Here is a 20,953-nt window from a genome sequence, read left to right on the forward strand (position 1 = left end):
GACCTTCTTCAGCAGGCAAACTGTGGTCTGTTTCAGAAGGTTCCATAAGGCAGTCCAATTGTTAATGTTGTCTGTCCTGATCAAAATTTTAACGTCACTTAAAAGATTCTAGACGGTTGTGATTTGTAGAGTCAGTCTCTGGATTTTATTCTTTATTATTACACAAGAATAATATTTAGTCCATGATAAAAGTTCCTGAGATTGTATTCATGATTTGAGGTTACAAGTGAAATGTGTTCCAACAACTCAGTCATCTTTTCATTCATTTATTTTCCATCTGTTCATCTGCTCACCCCTCATCTATCACAGTACTGCCCTTAACAACCACCCCACCTCCAGATTTTGTGATTTTCCTTTAAAATGATTACTAACAACTATTTCTTGACCCCCAAAGTTAAATTCTTAGAGGCATCATGTTTTTGGGTAACCTATGATAAAACTTAGTTATTTTAGAATTACTATGAAAGGATAGCAATTTCAATAGCTGTACTCAAAGAAGTTTCTTCAGCATATTACCTTAACATGATTAAGTTCTAACTGGATACTATTCCAGTAAGTCAACACATAATTTTACAGTAAGTTAAATTTCCCCAAAGAAAACTGAGTGAGGACCTAGGTCAGAAGCCCTCTCTTCATATCTGAGTTTCTGAAATTGGTAGACAATCAGAAAGGTGTAATAGGACAGTGACAGTCCCTCAAGAAAATCGATGTAAGAGACAAGTATGAGATGCTTAGTCTGTTAGGGAATAAAGAAACATACATTCAAGTCCCAGTTTTGTCTGTAGTTGGTTGTTTTCAAGTAAACCACTGAGGAGGACGGTATCCAACCCATAATGCAAAGACAAGCTTATACAAATTGACATTTAGGCTTCCTTTGGCTCTAAGAGTTTGTTAGGTCTAGTGGTAGGAAATGGGTATTTACATATGCTGATGGAACTAATTTCCCTTTATCAGGCCTAAAGCTGAGCAGATCCTATTTCTCCTTTCATCTCCTTTTCTCCAGTGAAAGTATATAACGCTGCAATGAAACTAAACTGGCAAAAATGTGGATTTACTGCTTCATAGTCCACAGCTGACCTTGTGACACACTTAAAATTGCTTTCTCTGAAAGCATAGAGGCTGCATAGACTAGAAGGGGGTCAGCTTCCGTAAATCTAGCTCTTTATGTGAAAATTTCCAGTGCTCCAACAACTTCTTCTTTAATTTTTAAAAGCTAAATTTTACCAAAATTGGGCTTCTAGATAGGTTCATATATAATAAGTAAAATTTTATATAGATTGTTTGTCATCTTTTTTCAGAGCAGTAATCACAGCATTTGTAATCATATGCCAAGAATTTCAAAAGCTCTAAGAGTACTTTAACATAGTAGATCTATATTCATGAATCTCAATCCTGACTAATTGGAGTGTAAAGAGATGTTTATGCATTTTGAAGCACTTCATTCTATATTGCACCTTTTTAAAAAAAATTAAGACAAAATACTAAATTTAAACTGGCAACTTTTCATAAATCTTTATTTATTTATTTGAGAGAGGGACAGAGAATCTCAGACTCCCCACTGAGTGCTGAGGCCAACATGGGGTTCGACCCGATGACCTTCAGATCATGACCTGAGCCAAAATCAAGAGTCAGATGCTTAATCAACTAAGCCACACAGGTGCCCCCAAAATTCATGGAATCTTAATACAGGTCAGTATCTTCATTCTATTAACTTACTGGGTACATGCATCAGTATTACATAAAATTTCATGTAAAATTAAATAAAAATTCAAAGTATAGCTAAGAACATATTCATGATCTTTAGGAGATAATTCACTATTGTGCACCCTAGTCCTTATTGTGATTTTTTTTTTTTCTTTTTCTTGGGTCTCTCAACATTAGATTCATTTTCATTTTAGGGAAAACAAAGCTGTTCCTCCAAGCTCTACCCCACCAAGTGCCAAGCTACTATGTATTATCAATTTGTCCGGCCCACTGGTACCAGTCTATCCTGTGTATAGCCACAGGTCTAGGACCCTTAGAGCTGTTCTGCAACACATGACACACAAGCATTTCCTAGGAGATTCATACAGCCATCCACCACAATATTTTTGTGGGGAATCTGGAACCAAGATTAAAGTGGCTGCTTCAAATTTTCAACCTGGTAAGTATTCTTCCCATTGCTGACGTTAGGCATTATCTGAGGTTCTTTATTAAAACCTTCTTCAGTGGGCGAAATGCCAGAGTAGTCTAATGTGGCTGTGTGGACAGTGTAACTGTTTCATCAGGAGAGTTTCCATCCTCCCTTCTACCTTTAAAAACAGCAGGTGTAAATAGATGATTTTTCTTACCATACCTACAGCACCATTGGAAGAGATCTATCTACCCATATAGTCATCTCATTTGGAACTCCCAAGTGAAAAATAACAATTCACCTTCAGCACAAGCCCTTCCTATGATGGGACGTTTGTTTTCAGTATTGTTATGCTGATACACCTGGAGACTGGCCCATTAGAAGGGCAATCAGAGTGCCAATGACTTCCTTATGTTCCAAACAAGATAATCAGCTGTTTTGCAGTATCTGTTTACTCTGTTTCTCATGTTTCTTTTTTCGCTAATCTTGTGACAAAGAAAACTCTTACAATTTTCTCTCTCACGATTTAAGTAAAATGTAAGAATAGGTCAGCAAAACCTAACTTTATCCTCGACAAAAAGTGGGCTACAGTTGGAAAACCAACTATCCTTACGTTTCTGTCACCCACACACCTGTAGCCTTAAAAAAAAATTACCACCATTAGCCCTGAAATTCAGTATATGAATTTTAAACCCATTTCTAAGAAGTTGTTTGTACACGTGGTACAACACACAATTTTTCAAAAATCTGTACTTTTGAAAGTAATTAACCTTCATCTGCCTCCATGTGCCAATGTATCTTTCTCTGAAGCGATAGCTGTCACAGTCTATAAAAGCAATTCACTCACACAAGCACCAATGCTCATGAAGCTATATCTCCCGATTTATATTCACTTATTTCAAATATTTTAAGTTGAAAAAATTTCTCAAAATCAGTATTTTTGTGCATATATCATTTTCTGTATATGTAAAAGGAACTTTAGGATAAACTCCCAGAAATGGGATTAGAGAGACCAAGGGCATATTTTAAATTGTCAACCGTATGTCACACTGACTCAACTAAGGTTTTTTTTTTTTTTAAAGATTTTATTTATTTATTTGACAGAGATAGAGACAGCCAGTGAGAGAGGGAACACAAGCAGGGGGAGTGGGAGAGGAAGAAGCAGGCTCATAGCGGAAGAGCCTGACGTGGGGCTCGATCCCATAACACCGGGATCACGCCCTGAGCCGAAGGCAGACGCTTAACCGCTGTGCCACCCAGGCGCCCCTCAACTAAGGTTTTTGTCAATTCACGTTATGCAGTAAATATATATGCAGATTTACAATGTTTTATTCATTTTTTCCACGATACAAAAAATATCATGTATTTCACTAGTTACCTATTGATACTTTGACAAATCTCCATACACGTAGTAGCTTCAAACAACAAAAATGTATCCAACTTACGGTTTTGTAGTTCAGAAATCCAACTGGGGTCTCACTCAACCAAAAGAAAGCCAAGGTGTCAGCAGCATGGCACTCCTTTTGGGGTCCTCACAGTATAATATGTTTCCTTGCCCTTTCTAGTTCCTAGATGATGCCCACATTCACAGCAGCCTTCCCCCATCCCTAGTAATAGCAACGTTATACCTTACTACACTTTCTTTCCTTAGTCACATCTTTCAACTCACGCTTTTGCCTCCCTCTCCTATTTATAGGTACGCTTGCACCTAAATTAGGTTCATCTGGATTGTCTTGGGTAATCTGCCTATCTTAAGGTCAGCTGAGTAGCAACTTTAATTCTGTCTTCAATCATCACTCCCCTTTGTCATAAAACTAAATACATTCACAGGTTCTGGGGACATCTTTGTGATAAGGAACATTAATTTCCATTTGTCTTATTTTACCTTATTTTATTTTTTGATACCTTATTTGTTATTCTTAGAAAGGCTCATTTTTTTTTTAAGATTTTATTTATTTACGACAGAGATAGAGACAGCCAGTGAGAGAGGGAACACAAGCAGGGGGAGTGGGAGAGGAAGAAGCAGGCTCATGCCGGAGGAGCCTGATGTGGGGCTCGATCCCATAACGCTGGGATCACGCCCTGAGCCGAAGGGAGACGCTTAACCGCTGTGCCACCCAGGTGCCCCTAGAAAGGCTCATTTTTGAGTGGATTCAGACTTAAAGGTAGAAACTCCCAGAGACGGCAACCTCTGTCTCTTGGCAATCTGTTCCTGGCATTTTTCTTTGGCCTTCTTCATTCTCTTGGCCAAAAGCTTAGCATATTCTGCTGCCTCTTGCTTATGTTTCTTAATACGCTGTTTCTTCAGAGTAACATGCCCACATTTGTTGCAAGACACGTGGAGTAACGAGGATTTGAATCTTGGGCACTTTGGTCCTAGGTTTCTTACCTTTGTTTATGTATCAGTAGGTTTAGAAACATAATTCTCTCCTTTTTTTACACTGACCAAGTTCAGAATGCTCAGATCGGCATCCACAATGCAAACCCAAACACATTTGTGTTTTCTTCTCCAGTCCTTGATCTGTTAACAGGAATGACCCTTGCCCAGGAGCCGGCAGACAACCATGGATCGGGACACCCCACTTCATAGGGAAGCCTTGTCTGTCATTCCTGCTACTGATTCTAACCAAATAACCCACCCATTCTTCACCTGGAACATGAGCAGTAACTTCTCTGGCCACACACTTCTCATAAAACGTGCAAAGTTTGCCTTCATCATACACTTCAGTGAGTTTCTGGCAGCCAGGAACTGGGAAAAAGACGTTCAGCTTCACCCTTGAAGCACCCGATCACCTCCGAGGCACCACAAAAAAGAGCTCCGATGCTCTTAGTTTGAATGAGACCGATCACCACATCTTAAAGAAATATTTTGACTCATAAAGTAAAAAAACAGTGTGCCGTATATTTAATGTGTTTTATTTTGAAAATTATATAAACGTAGAAGTGTAAGATTATTCACTAAAAAAGTAAAAATTAATCCTTCAAGAGGCTTGGAGGTATCTTTGATCTTAAAACGAGATACGTGACAAGATTTTAATAAAAATGTCTTGAATATGTTATTTATTCAAATATCAACTATGATGAGTCATTTGGGTACATTTTCTTTCATGTTTATCCAAAATAACCCATTTTACCTAATCATTAATTAGCCTTTCAAAGTTGTCTTAAGTCCCTAAGTTTAAAGAAAAGAAATTCTCTGCTGTTGTTCTCCAAAAGACTTGGCAAAGGAAGCTTCAGCCTCAGCTGGGCTATATCAGATCAGCTCATTTCCTCCATCCCAGCTTTCAGTGGGTGCAGGAAGGAATGGGGAGCAGCTGAAGATAACGGCCATCCTCCCAGTGAGCTTTAACACTTGCTTTCAAATAAGCCCTCTGAGAACAATTCAAATGCAAAAATGAAACATTTTGAAGATAACACATTAAGATTTACTGTTGTATTTACTGTATTTTTAGTAATGTATCAGAATGTTAAAATACTAACAACTGGTAATATGGTTTATGTTAGGTTCATACTTGATACATATCAAAGGTTCATTTATAAATTACAAATATATATATTTGTATATTAGACCACAACTGGTCTAATAAAAAACATATTATTTTCTGTGAGCAAATTTTTAGGGGGAAAAAGGTGTGTCTTAGCATCAGCCTAGGGAATACAAATGTATGACCATTTCATAGCTTGTTGTGAAAACAAAATAAAACAAATAAACAAAACTATGGGTGGAAAACATAATAAGGCCACAGCTGATCCTTGTGAGCACTTCCATACTTTATATTCTGTGCAGTTTTTTTTCCTATTCTTTATTGTAAACCTGAAAAATGAATACACATTTTGTAGCGTATAACGTTCTGATTAATATAACAGTCGTAAATAAGGACAAAACATCTCTTAGTTATTGGACTGATAACGTTCTGCTCCCTCTCTTTTGATGACATTTCTAATCAAGTATCACACATTTAGTGGGTAGCAAACTGAGGAGGACCTTTTACAAGCCAAACAAACCTGTTTTTCTTTTTGTGGTATAAGGCAAAACATTTCCCTTCGATTTATAATTCTGACATAAAATTGCAATGCTCTATTATCATAATATATAGAATCTAAAGTCACGTTATTGAACAGTCATAAAAGGGACTAGCAGCAGTACGGTTTCTTATTAAGTATGAGTAATTTTATATACTTTACCGATTTTAACTGGTTTCAGTTTCTCTGACTAAAAACATTACAGCTTAGATTTATTTTATTTTTTTCTGACAGAGATGTATAAAAACAAATATGATAATAAACATGATTGTTTGACTGTTTAAGCGAATCTCTTGTTCATGTGAAGTTGCATTAATTCAGACAATCAGAAACTAGTGTGTATATTGTTAAGATTAACAAGGTGAATAGTGCCAGAAAGAAAGAGTTAATACGTAGAGTTAATTCTACCTATAAAACCACATAGGAAAGCTTAATTATGTACTCTAATATCTCGGTCAACTTTTTTGCTAATACCATTATCAATTTTCATAACAAACTAATTCTATATTCACTTACAATTATTTTTATAATACAAAGAAACGAATTATCAAACATTTGATCTACATTGCTAGGTATAAAGATCACAAAGGAATTGTCTTGCTAGTAGAGTGTCCTTGCAAGATGTATTTAAAATACTGGCAGAACTCTAAAAAAGTGAGATGACAGACAGTACACATGTAGCACATGGCATTTTCAATTAGGATTTTAATTATGCTTTGTGAAATCTAGTGATACTATTTTATTTCTTAAAATAAATGAGGTAAATCTCATCAGAATTATTTACTCCTACGGATACCAATTTATATGATAAACCACTTTGTTCTACGACTGCATTACCAAGACCCAATTGTCTCATGCTGTTCGTGGAAGTCAGTAATAGGACACAGACTGTGATGCTATTAAAGCAATTCAATAACAGAATATTAAAATATCTACTAAAATATCACAAATGAGTACCAGAATTTTATATAATGCTGGTAGAATGTTATAACATTGCAGTGTTTCCTTTTGTTTTACAATTTAGGCAGTAATATTACTGATGTAATTATGTTTCCTATCCTTATAATCCAAGTTTAGCCCTAAATCATAGTATTGCCTTTTTCATACTGAAACGATTTTTTTTCCTATTCAAGAAATGGCTTGATACTTCTGCATGATTTTCAAACTGTAAAAATTTTAAATTTGCATTTATTACATCTTTACAGTCTAAGGACTAAGTATTAAACCTTAGAAAATTTTGTTAAATTATTTCAAAATATGTCAAACTCAGAGCACCAGTTTTGTTATTATTGTTAAAAAAATTAAGTAGGGCAATATTGTCGGAGAATGATGCTATTACTTTCCATGGCCGTGGAAATTTTCTCTTTGAAAACGAGTTATGTACCATCTCCCCAGAATATTTTTCTTTACTTTTAATCCAGTTCAACACAGTTAAAGTCATTTAACCATAATAAAATTTTCTCTGATTTTAAATGTGAAGAAAGTGGGCCAATAATATTCAATAATTTTTTTAAAATCAAACTCAGTTATTGACCCTATATTAAAGAATAAATTCTAAACTATTGCTTAGCCATTAAGACAAAACCACTATTTCTTTTTGATGGTGCAGAAATATTTTTGTGATGCTAGATCATAAGATATTATCAGGTGTAAGGATTATCATGGTGTAAGGACCATGATCAAACTCATAGATTATGGGGAGAGTATGGCGAACTTAATAATTGTGGGGGGTTTGGGGGGGTGGGACTATCCTAAGAACAATAAGAATAATTTTGAAAAATACATAAATACGTGTAAATGAGGTACAATGTATTGTGGAACACACTGCATTTCACCAGCAAGAAGATAATGAAGTTTAGCTCAACAGGCATGGTAGAACATTTTCACTTTTGGTATCCACCATCTTCTCCCTAATAATATCCTTTGGTAATTTTGAACACTGTCAGCACTTTTCCCCTGATAAAATTCATGGGCAACTGGACAGACAAGCTTCTGAAAACAGACTGGGATGGTTGTCATAATACTAATAAAAGCTGAATGAAACTTAAAACTACCTCGTAAGTCCAGATGGACTACGGTTATGTTAGAATACTTGCTGCTTCTGTAGTGGCTCAGTCTATGCTGCTGGCTTCCACAGAAACAATGTCAGTGTGACATGTCCTGTGGCAATGTAAGGTTCTGTGAAGAGTGTTTAGCGATGAATCTTTTGGATTTCTCAAAAATAAGTATGGGGAATTATCCAATGTGATTTTTATCACTCATAAAATACTCAAGAAATTTCCTTTGACGGGGCAATATCTTCAGCTGTTTGCCTCCTTCTCCCCTGGGCAAAATGTTTCCAGTGCTTGCAATGAGTAATGTTTCTACTCGCTTCTGACCATGTGCCAGAGCAATCTAAACCATGCTCACACAGCTTACTAGGATTTTTTTTTTCCCTCAATGCAGGAATATATATTAAAAGCCTAGGCTAAATTTTCTGTTCTATATGCATCATGATAATGATAAATCTGCACTCCCGCTGGGGGCCATTTTCACAGCTTCCTCTCCAATAATTAAATGACCACCAGTAAGCGTATTTCCCATAGAATTTAGAGAATCAAAATGTTTTTCTTAATACCCCTTTTAGCAAAACTGATTTTATCGTCCTCCTTCCATTTTCTTAACATTTTAAATAAATTTACCACTGATTAAGGCAAAGGTTATTTCTTAGCACTTTAATCCTCTTTACATAGTTAATTAGCATCAAGTGTTTCTATTTTTTGGTGCAAATTTGTTGGAGTATAAAGCTCTGGGTGTGTGTCTTAAATGTATATGATAAAGTTTTGGTCATGAAATATACAGCATGCACAAAGTAAGTGTCTTTCCTAGAAACCATTTCTGAATATGAAAAAGGGTCTGAATTGGTTTACCAATCTGAAATACACACATTTTAAGAAATTATTGGGACACCTGGGTGGCACAGCGGTTAGGCGTCTGCCTTCGGCTCAGGGCGTGATCCCAGCGTTGTGGGATCGAGCCCCACGTCAGGCTCCTCCACTATGGGCCTGCTTCTTCCTCTCCCACTCCCCCTGCTTGTGTTCCCTCTCTCGCTGGCTGTCTCTATCTCTGTCGAATAAATAAATAAAATCTTTAAAAAAAAAGAATTAAATTATTATATTGTGTATTTTTTAATGTAATAGCATATGATGAAACCACATCTTGGAATGGGACAAAATGGAAATTATATTTTCCATGTTCTGTCTTGCCAAAAAGTTACTCTTTTATATATTTAGAGATCTTGTATACAATCCTATATGATGAATCTAAGGAACAGACACTTTAGGAGGGAGAAGATATTTAAACCAATTTTAAAATAAAAATTAAGTTGAGTAATGATAAGATAAAATGTCTGGGGAGTCCTGAGGAAATTTTATGAACACTTTTATGAGAAAACCATGTAAGATTTAGAGAAAGTTAGATACTTGATGTGGTAAATGTTTACTTGATGTTGTGCTTAATTGCAAACATAATGGATTCTTCCAAGGGAATCAAATAAATGCTGTGCATCATCCAGAAGAAGAAAGACCAATAAAAAATAGAACTTGGTTAAAGAAACCTCACTTCTCAGGAAGGAGGCAGGCTTGACTTAAGGAACGATTATAGGTTCTAACAATATACTTTACATTTAACTTACGAATGTTTGCATAATGTCCCTTGTGTTATATATCTTTTAAAAAAGTATTTTTCAAATCAGTACACTCTTTGTATACCATAATGCCAGTTAATTGCATTGGAACAATAGAAATAGGACAAAATAAAGATCTCATTAGACCACAAAAAATAAATCATTCTCTTTAGATTTAGAATAGAGGCAGTAGACGGATCGGGACAAAACGTGGGCCTACTATGAAGTTATCATGGGTATTTTACCTCTTAAAACAGATAATATAACAGGGGTACTACTTGATAATTCTATACTCTTATCTTTGCAATCTAAGAAATTAATTTCTAAAGAAACAAAGAAGTATATGACTTTAACGTCCCAAATTCAAATCTGTGATTTCTCATATGATTTTACCACTAAGTAGAGCTATTTAATTTAAAAAATCCCTAGAATAAATGTACTACATTAATTGCCATTTCTAGAAAATAAGTTTAGAGTATCTTAGTTTATTTTATTAAGAGAGTCTAGTGAATAATGATGAAAGACTTGGATAAACTTTTTCTTATGTAGAACTTTTATATGGGAAGACTTTTTAATTTTAAATACTTAAATTTGAGACTTGTGTGTTATATATACTTTTCTCTCCTATTCTCAATATTATTTTTTAAATGTGATTTTCTCAATTATTTTCTACAAAATTAACATGTTTGCAACCCTACTGCCATATTTTAATAGGGTCCATCAAGACTGAGTTCAAATTTTGTTGGGCAATTGCAAAGTATATACCATAAAGTAAAGATGAGGTCATCTTCAAATACATTTTTATATATCCCAAAGAGCAATATTCTAGACAGAGTTGGGAAGGAAAATTTACGCATACTTGCACAGTTTCATTTTCTTAAGATCATTTTAAAATCATTCCAGCAATATTTTTTTTTCCTGGAAATCTTATAAAATGCTTTTATTGAAGAATCTATGGGTTCTCTGCTATCTTTATGAAGCAAAGGAGAGATGCTTCTCACTTTTTTTTTAATGTGGTATTCTCCTCACCTCTTAAAATAGAAATAAAAGTGTTCATTTTGAGTGTGACTTTTTAGTTGCTACTCTACTTTCTTCACTTTCTTCTAAATCACTAAAAGGTTGGAAAATAGTAGGAAATTTCAGAGTTGCATGGGCACAGGAATCAAGTCTTCAAACTTAATGGTGAAATAGTATTGTGTATGAATCTAGGAGCTCTGATGAAGGGTTATTTTCAGTAAATGTTGAAAGGTTGACAGTAGTTGCTTTGTAGATGTGGAAAAAAACATGTTGATACCAATCATACAAGATTGCTCTTTAATGGTAAGAATTTTTTAAAAAGAAAGAGTTTCTTTGGAGTACTGATTTTAAGCCAGGGAATACAGTTCCTGGAAACTTCCTATGAAGTTATAATTGACTCAAATTAAAAATGTCAGGGAAGAGAATAAAGTAATACAAAATTTGCTCTCCTTCTGTTCAATATTGTATATTATTCTAACTCTATTTTGCTTCTATGATAAAAATAATAGTTGGAGAATTATGTACCTGAGCATCAGTCTATGTTTATATACTTTTAGCATATTGTGTCTAAAGTAGTCAGATTGACAAACCAATCTTAGGGTATAAATTTGCTAAAATTAGGATGCCAAATAAGGCCATTTTCAGAAAAGACAGCATTAAAAGCTCTATTATTTTCAGGAAAAAACAGATGGATTTACAGCTGAATTCTAAGAGATTAGAATGAATTAGTTGACTAGAAGAAGTAACACTGGCTTATTCGAGAATGATCTGTCAGTGGTTCCAACACTGTATGTCTGAGTGTTCCTATTTTCTTTCCACATTCACTCAGAACAAGGCTTTGGGGAATCAAATGAAGTGATCCAAGATGGAAAATAGAAAGAGAAAAAGTAGGACACGAAAAATGAAGGAGGAGTGATAAGGAATCCAAAAGTATTGTCTTCAAGGCCCACTCTAATGTCTAATACATAAGATGTTTGAAATAAACCTGTTAGAATCCATATTTTTTCCTTTACCCTCATAATATATTTATTCATTTCTCAAACTTTGTATTATATTTATTTAAAAAATTTTTAATACATCTTCCCCTTTCAAATATTCTTTTTTAAAAAGTATATTGAAATAAACATGAAGATTCTCTTTAGCCCTTCCGTATTTAACATTTTAAAAATTATTCTACTCTTAAAAATTATCCCAGAAGAAGTTATAGCTAGTAATTCTGCATTTTTCCTTCTTTAAACATCTAGCATAATATAAATACACATAAGTTAGGTTTGATGTTTACAAAATCAACTGAATTAAGCAATGATGTAGGAGATTTACATTCGGAGCAACTCCTTATCTAATCACATACTAGCATTCTGAGTATTACTGTTGTAACTAATAGAGTTAACAAAGGAATTCTAAATAAACATAATTAATATGTTTAAGAAAATAAAGAAGTATAAAGAAGTATTATATATAACTGGAATACGTAAAGCCCTCACTTTGCATGACACAGTACTAACTGAAACAGGGGGCTGTTGATACCGAGTTCTTACTCTGCAGGGTTCCATTGACTAGCAAAGCGAAGATACAGTTGTGATATGCAAGAGTTTTAGTCTAAAATGAGGAATGTCTGCATATAAAGAAATTAAAATGGAAATTATAAAAGTGAACAATGTAATACATAAGATTAAGAACTCAATAGATGGATATGAAAATAGAATAGACCACCAATAATAGGATTACTGAAATGGAAGTCAAGTCAATAGAAAAAATACAAACTGAAAGAGAGACGGAAAGAGTAGAATATGTAGAAAAGGAAACAGGAGACATGCAGAACAGAGTTAAAGGTCTAACATATGTTTAACAGGAATCAAAGAAAAAGATGAAAGGGAGCTATGTAGAATAATATCAAAATAGTTTAATGCCTGAGGCGTTTCCAAAATAAATGAGCAATAGCAAGAAGCTCTGTGAATCCCAACATTCAAGAAGTTCTGGATCTTAACTGAGATAAATACAAAGTAGATCACATGTAGGCACATCTAAACGAATATTTCTTATAGGAATATTTTATATTTTACATTCTTAAAATGCTTTCTTTGTGAATGCTTAATGATTTAGAAAATAAGACAGAAATTTTCAAAATACGCATTTAATTCATTTTTAAAATACCATGAATATATCCATTTTGTTAATGTAACATATGTACAAACCTTAACTATCTTTTCTAAAACAAAATATAATTAATGCTATAAGTAATTGCTTCACGTTTTTGTAAATACTTTTCATATCTGGTTTGGTAGAAGACAGCTAGATTATCACATATGCTTCCCATATCAATCTGTTATATTGTTTTGTTAGAAGTATATAAAGAAAATTTGGGCTCCAAAGATCATGTAGTAAGAAAATGGAGGAGAACTGGAGAGGATAATACTTTTTTAGGTAACTGGGAATATTTTTCTTTGATATATACAAAAAAAACCTGACAAGCAGTAGTTTTATAAAGATAGTCATCACATGGAATACGAAAGAATATCAACAAATTCTTTGTATTCTGTTACACTCAAATCCATTGACTCAACTTGCGCTCTGTTTTTTTCAACTTTCACTCTGAATCTATTTTATATCCATGTATTGATCTTGTAACATCGAGCATTGGTCACTTTGGAATAATTGCCAAAAACCAAAGACAAACAGAAAATCTTGAAAACAGTCAGAAAAAAACCCTTCGCTGTAGAAACACTACGGAAGCCAGAAGACAATGGATTGGATCTTTAAAGTGGTGCCTGGGTGGCTCAGATGGTTAAGCGGCTGCCTTCCGCGCAGGTTATGATTCCAGGATCCTGGGATCGAGCCCCCACCAGGCTTCCTCTCCCTCTGGCTGCCGCTCCCCCTGCTTGTGCTCTCTAGCTTTCTCTGTCAAATAAATGAATAAACTCTTAAAAAAAAATTTAAAAAATAAAGTATTGAAAGAAAATATCAAGCACATTCTTTAGCAGATTAAAAACACGGAAGTGCAAGACAGACTGACAGGCATTATAAGGCAAATAAATCTAAATAAATACTGACTTTTTAAAATGTTAATAGTGATGTTCTGTGTGGTCTCAACTATATGGAAATTAAAATGCATTATAGGAATGAAACAAAAAGACTGAGTACAGCCCATAGGGGAAAATGTTTTAAATTTCTAGCATTGTTGAAGAGAGGCAAAATAAATTGTTCCATGACATTTTCATTACCCTCAAAATTAGTATTACTGTCATAATGCAAGTATGCATATATAATCTCTAAGTTAACCACTAAAACAAACTGGAAAACATAGAGGGAAACATAAATAAAAATTAATCAATTGATTCCAAAAAAAAATAATCTTGGGACACATATGTCAAATGAAAACTCTAATAAAGACAGTCAATGTAAACACAAATATAAATGGATTAAATAGTCCAACGTTTTAGATATGAATTTGAACCAATAGGTGTTCTATCAAAAAATGATGACATTTATTTTGAGTCTTATTCTTTTTCCTCCAAAAGTATGACTTATTCATTATTTTGCTCTCCTATTTACACATTTTTATGCACATCAGAATATAAGATAGTTAGAACATAAAAATTAATATAGTTAAATGCTATATTAGGTAGTTGAAGAAATAATGTGCACACAGAAATAACTATGATAATATAGGACAGAATGTGCTAGATGCAGTAAAAATTGCATCAGTGTTTTTTCAACATATAGTTTGAGGCCAACGGCATCCTACATAAAAAACGCTGGTAAGGTTAGAGGTACAATTTTGCCTTGAGCCAGAGTTCTCTTTTTTGCAACAAATGTTTAGGTCAGTTGGGAAGTGAAGTTTTTATCACTAAAAATGTCTTCAAGTTAACTAAGTGACCTAATGAAATTAGTGCTCATAAATTTTGCTGCAAAGCTAATCATGCATTTTAATGCAGCTCTTTCGTTACATTTTCACATTTGTTTATTGTCATTTTGGTAGCCAACCCCTTATTCATCCTGATTATCTTATCGTCCTCTGGAACTAAATCTGAAATGACATATGGTCAGTCGAGTTTTCAATTTCAGTTGCAAAGTTGCTCACAGGAACTTTAAAAAACCGCATGAATCTTTCAGAGCAAATTAGAGTCAAGAAAAGCTTCACCAAAACTGCTGCTGGTAAAAAGTCACTTATAAAGATATCTCACTGCCATCATGTCATATATACAAGCTAAAGGAGATCATGTATTTTCCCAGGACCAAAGAATACTTTATGAAATTGCCCTGACATCTGACAGCATAAACAAATACTCAGTTAATTAATTTTGAAACGATTTTATTTTGGTAATCATTTACTAATATAAAGCTAATATTTACTAAAAATTGTACAGCAGAAATAACAAAAAATAATTTTTGACATTATCATATTTATTTTTATGCCACTCTAAGAAAGGTGTCACTATTAGCATCATTTTATAGATGACATAATGAGGGCCTTAAACATGGTTAGCAGCTAATGTAAGTTTCCTGATATGTAGCTGGAGTAAAAATTCAAACAAATAATTTGAGTCCACGGTAGAAGTGATTTCCTCTGTCAATTAATTAAATTATGAAGAATAACATATATGTGAGCCAGAAAATGGTATTAGAAGTTAACAAATTATCATGTTTTAATGATGTAAAGCATGTGATGTATCTAAAAGAAAAACCAAATTGTTGCTCAATAAGTGGTAGAATTCAGTTAAACAGAAAAACTAACAAGACGGAAAACACATAAAATTCATTTCTCAATAAAAAGCAAGGAAATAAGCATATGACTACCTCTTACATAAGTTGTTATTTTCTGGGTCACTAGTTTTGAAGGGTGATAAGCCCCTGGTTCAGCAGGCAATACATTTGCCATGCTCAGAATAAAAAGGAAATAAAACTAGAAATTCCACGGAATAAGTCAAAGGACAAAAAGGATGCTTTTTCTGCAGATCAATCAACGAAAATCCTAGTATAAAGTAGGAGATACATGCATGGAGACAGCTAGGGAAGGGGGTCTAGGAGTTAGAGACTACAGACGAGGTTCAGGTGCAACCTTAGGCATTTCTGGCACATCTGCTACTAATCATGACCATGAAAATAATGATAAAAGTACCTGTCTCACGATGGATACCTATTGCTGAACCCAATTTAATACAGTGTTGAGAATATGGGTTCTTTGGTTAAGAAGCCCTAGGTTTGAATAAAGCTCTGACATTATTTCTGCAACACTGTCCAAGTCATTTTACTTTTTCTGCCCCATCTTTTTAATGCTTGAAAACATCAACCCAGCCCAAGTACTCAGGTGACTTGTCAGCCTCCTGGGGAACAACAAGACTGTAGATACTTGCAGCTAATTATTGTGTTCAAGACCTCAGCCTAACATAAAAGGAAGAAAGCTTGAGTAATTATTTTTAAATTTAGCCTGTAAAATTATCTTTGTATTAATGAATAACAGTGGTACACTGCAGAAGTGGACCAATACCTAACAAAAAGTCAGAAGGCCCATTTTCTAGACTCTACTTGTCAATTTCTCTGAATCACTGAAGATATAATCCTGCTTGAAATGGTAACATAGCCTTTACTCTCTCCTCTCCCAGAATCCCTGTTTTTCTCTTTTTTCTTCTTTCCTACTTCAGAGGGCAGGAGGAGAATCATATTTGATCTATACTCTGTGATTTTTGCGTCTGCAAATCACCACAGAGGTGGCAGACATTGATTTGGTTCCATCTTGAAACTAGAAAATGTACTCTTTATATGATCAAACACACTAAAAAGTAAGATATTCACAGTGATTTCCTGCTTTCTCCCTTCTTCCTCCTCCTTCAGTGGCTCTGCTGGCTCTGACTCCAAGTGGTTCATGCAGACAAAAATTGTCATAAAGTTCAGATAATTTAGAGATTACTGAATCTAAACTTCCATATTTTAAATGAGAAAAAAAATGTATCCGCAAGGATTGAGCAACTATAATATCTGTATGATAAATAAGAAATGAGGGTCACAGCTACTGAGTGAGAAGTCTAGAGATGGGTCTCCTGAGTTTTAGGTAGCAATTGTTCCATTTTCCCTAGTGTATCTTAGTTACTGATAATATAAACATAATGTCATAGACTTATTTTTATAATAAATCAAATTACTATATAAGTGTACATATTGTACAATGACAGCATAAATTTTAAATAGAACATTTTTGAATTCTAAAGATCTATCATTATTTAAATTCACAGAATTGAAAAATGTAGTATTATGTACAATAAAAGCTACCTAGTAAATATTTATTAAATGAATGAAGGCATGATGAAACACACATTCTTACATGAAGATTCTGGGACTTTAACACATTATAACCTTCTAGAAAGCAATCAAACATGGAGTATCATGGATCTTGAGCTAGGTATACATTCTTTGGTTCAATAACTTCCAGTGTGGACAAGAGAAGGCAGAGAGACAGCAGTATTTTAGTCTGGATACTAAATTCTTTAAAATGCAAACTTCTGAAGAGCCCCCTCCCCCTTCTCCTTCTTTTTTTACTTTTTTTTACTTTTAACCTGAAATTTTGAGGTTTTCCCCAATTATATCTATTTCTAAACCAGACCATGTGACATTGGAGAATTTATTCCAGTCCTGGCTGCATGATAATAGATTAATCCAACTCTGTACCATACCCATGCCTATAACCAGGTTGCAGAAAACTAATGAAAGAATCATAGAAGAAAGTCTATCAAAGTCTTTATGAATCCACAGTCTCTGACTTCAATTGAGTTCTCAGTGCTGCTAATTAATTTGTCTTCATTTTTATGGTTTGTCCTTGTTCATGTTCTAGCCATCAGTATGTCAAAACTTTTCTCACACTTCTAGGTTTCAATCCTTCCACCTCATTCCTCAATCTTAATGATGCATTTCCTTCTTAGCACTTCCTTCTAACACTGAGAAAAAAGTGTCAGAGGAGATAACATCAAATGCTTTACACAAATATGAAAATATAACTTGCATTTCCAGTCAATAGTTTTGTTTCCTTACTATTATAATAGAAGTAGTGTTTTTTTTTTTTGTTTTTTTGTTTTTTTACTTTGCTCTAGATACTATTCCTTCACATATTTGAAAGGCTTTGTCAAACTTTATTAAAACTTCAATTCTTCTCCCTCTTCTCTTTCATAGATTTTTTTGTCATTAGTTTCTGGCGTATAAAGAAAGTCTACAAAAACTTTCTTTCATCTTACATAATCCTCAAATAAAGATTCTTTCACAGGCCTTCTCTTTTTGTTTTCCAACCTTCCTTTTATTCTTCATACACTACTCTCTTCTTACTTTCCTAATCCATTGAAACTACTCTTATCTAAGACACCAGGCACTTTTTACTAGTTCTCAGTTTATACCTCATTTGAATTCTGGCAGTGTTTGGCATTGTTGACCATTCTTCCTCCATAAGTCACTAAGATCCTTGCCTTCTATAACACCACATGCTCCTATTTTTCTTACTGATTATCTGTCCCCCTTTTCACTCTATCTTCTGGTCTCCTTTTTCCTCTGCCACTAAATTAGTAACACTTTGGAGACCAATTCTAGAGTTCTTCAGATCTCACACCTTCTCCCTATATAATTTCATCAATTATATCTATGGCAGTTATTAACTATATCAAAAGTCAACCAACATCTCGTATAAAGAGCCAGGTAGTAAACATTTTATGTTTGTGAGCCATACGATCTCTGTCTCTCTTACTCAGCTCTGCTCTTGTCCTGTGAAAGCAGCCATAGACAATACATAAACAAATGGCTGTGCTGTGTTCCAATGAAAGGTTATTTTCAAAACAATAGTGAGACCAAATTTTCCTTACAGGTAGTAAGGTACACACCAGTGCAGTATAATATTGTAATTCACAAAATTTCTGAGCTCCAGAACTGAATTACTGAGACAACTGAATACATGACTAAAATGGCTCAAGTTAGCACATTCTACCTCATTCATTGTGCTGACTGCAGCAAGCCTTCCAGAGTTCCCAATTTGCTCAAACATTGAAAATAGTTCACAAGGCCCTTAATGAGGTGTCACTGTTTCCCTTAGACCTAACCTGCCGCCATTTTTAAATTTTAATCTACTCTAGAATAATGGTGGAAACCTTTCTGGTCCACAGGCTATTTATACGAATTTCTGTCTGTCTTCATTGAAGAAGCATCTTTGTTTATTTTTTAAAAATTTTTATTCTTTTTTCTGTTTATTTTTCACTCTTAGTTTTTTGTTTTTGTTTTCTTAATTCCTAATACCTACTTTGTCACATAGTGACCACTTAACAAATCATTTGCAAATGAATGAATTTTAGTTATATATTTTATAGTGATGATGAACTTTTAGAAGTCCATAAAATCTAATAAACTCAGATAAAACACATTAAGATTAAGCTTCAATACTTGTAATTAATTAAGGATGACACTGGAAGGTGGAGTTCCTAGAGACACTTATGTAATTTTTATTTCTCTATATTAATCACAGTAAACCTCTTAGTGCAAAAATATGTTCAGTCATAATATTTAAAATTATTAGTAATTCAGTCATAATATTTAAAAGCACTTGTAATACTTCCGAAATTTTTACTAGGAAAGATGTTTGAAAGAAATTTGGCATTTATATAAATTATAAATCATATATTATAATATAAATATACTATACTAATATAATTATATAAATATATAAATATAATTATTTCCATTTTCATACAACCAAACTGGAAAACCAATATGCATTTTCTGCAAAATATTTTTCTTTTTTTATTGCTGCTGAGGATATCTTAGTCTTGCATAACAACAATTGCTTAAATGTTCAGTAAAACAAAACGTTTTTTTTTCACTACACAATCATTTTAAATTTGTTATTTGAAAGTTCCAACGTGTTATTATTACAAATCTTCTAAGAATTTATGAATTTTCATATATGCTGATACGATAAATACTGTGCATTTATAATATCCTAAACTCCTATTTGTACTTTTTCCTAGTACCTTGCTTTATTTATTTTTTTAAAGATTTTATTTATTGGGGCGCCTGGGTGGCACAGCGGTTAAGCGTCTGCCTTCGGCTCAGGGCGTGATCCCAGCGTTATGGGAATCGAGCCCCACATCAGGCTCCTCCACTATGAGCCTGCTTCTTCCTCTCCCACTCCCTGCTTGTGTTCTCTCTCTCGCTGGCTGTCTCTATCTCTGTCGAATAAATAAATAAAATCTTTAAAAAAAAAAAGATTTTATTTATTTATTTGTCAGAGGGAGAGAGAGGGAGAGAACAAGAAGGGGAAGTGGCAGGCAGAGCAGGGAGAGGGAGAAGCAGGCTCCCTGCTGAGCAAGGAGCCCATTGTGGGACTAGATTCCAGGGTCCTGGGATCATGACCTGAGCCAAAGGCAGATGCTTAACTGACTGAGCCACCCGGGTGTCCCCCTAGTACTTTGCTTTAAAATCTATTTCAAAAGTGTCTGATGCAAGGAGTTCTAAAAAATCTGGATATTGCTGGCTGTCTAGCTGGACTGGTAGCTTCCTATAAAGTGTAATTTACTTGTCAATTATTAGTCATTTAGGCTTTGGTTCCCAGAATTGCCCTATAAATTTAAATTTGCCATTATTACAGATTTGATTAGAATTGAGTATGCTAACATGCTATCAGTGTCACAAGGGACTAATGTTCAAAACCAATTTAGCCAATTACTAATTTACAATCAGAATCATAACTGCTAAGTAAACTGGTTTATCTGGTTGTCTATCTCTGTTGGAAAAGAAACTTCATGAAAATAATACTTGATGAGCTTGAAAACAAAATATGGAGAATTCTTTTTATTAGTTGAATGTTCAATAACATTAGGCCACTAGGTACTTATAGATTGATACTTATAAGCAGGTAGCTAGGTTCCAGAAAATAATGTTGTTTTCTTAGAGTACACACCTCTTTTCTTACATTTGTTACATTATATTAAAAGTCTCCTATTAGACAATATGTTCCTCCTATTTGCCTGCAAGCTCCTCAGAAACTTTTTAAACTATGTCCGTCAAATTGAAAAATATGAATGATTTTACTAGAGTAGACAAACAATAAATGTTAAGCGAAGCTTGGTGACTCTAAAATGGGCTCACAAATGTTAGCCTCCTGAATTCTT

The 20,953-nt window shown here is 34.0% G+C and overlaps 1 pseudogene; it reads right to left on the bottom strand.

Annotated features, from left to right (window-relative positions):
- Window positions 1-2,017: 2,017 nt before the first annotated feature.
- On the bottom strand, window positions 2,018-18,899 carry LOC109490015 (annotated as a pseudogene).
- Between the last annotated feature and the right edge of the window lie 2,054 nt (window positions 18,900-20,953).

Source organism: Ailuropoda melanoleuca, chromosome 3 (assembly GCF_002007445.2).
Source record: "Ailuropoda melanoleuca isolate Jingjing chromosome 3, ASM200744v2, whole genome shotgun sequence".
Taxonomy (NCBI): domain Eukaryota; kingdom Metazoa; phylum Chordata; class Mammalia; order Carnivora; family Ursidae; genus Ailuropoda; species Ailuropoda melanoleuca.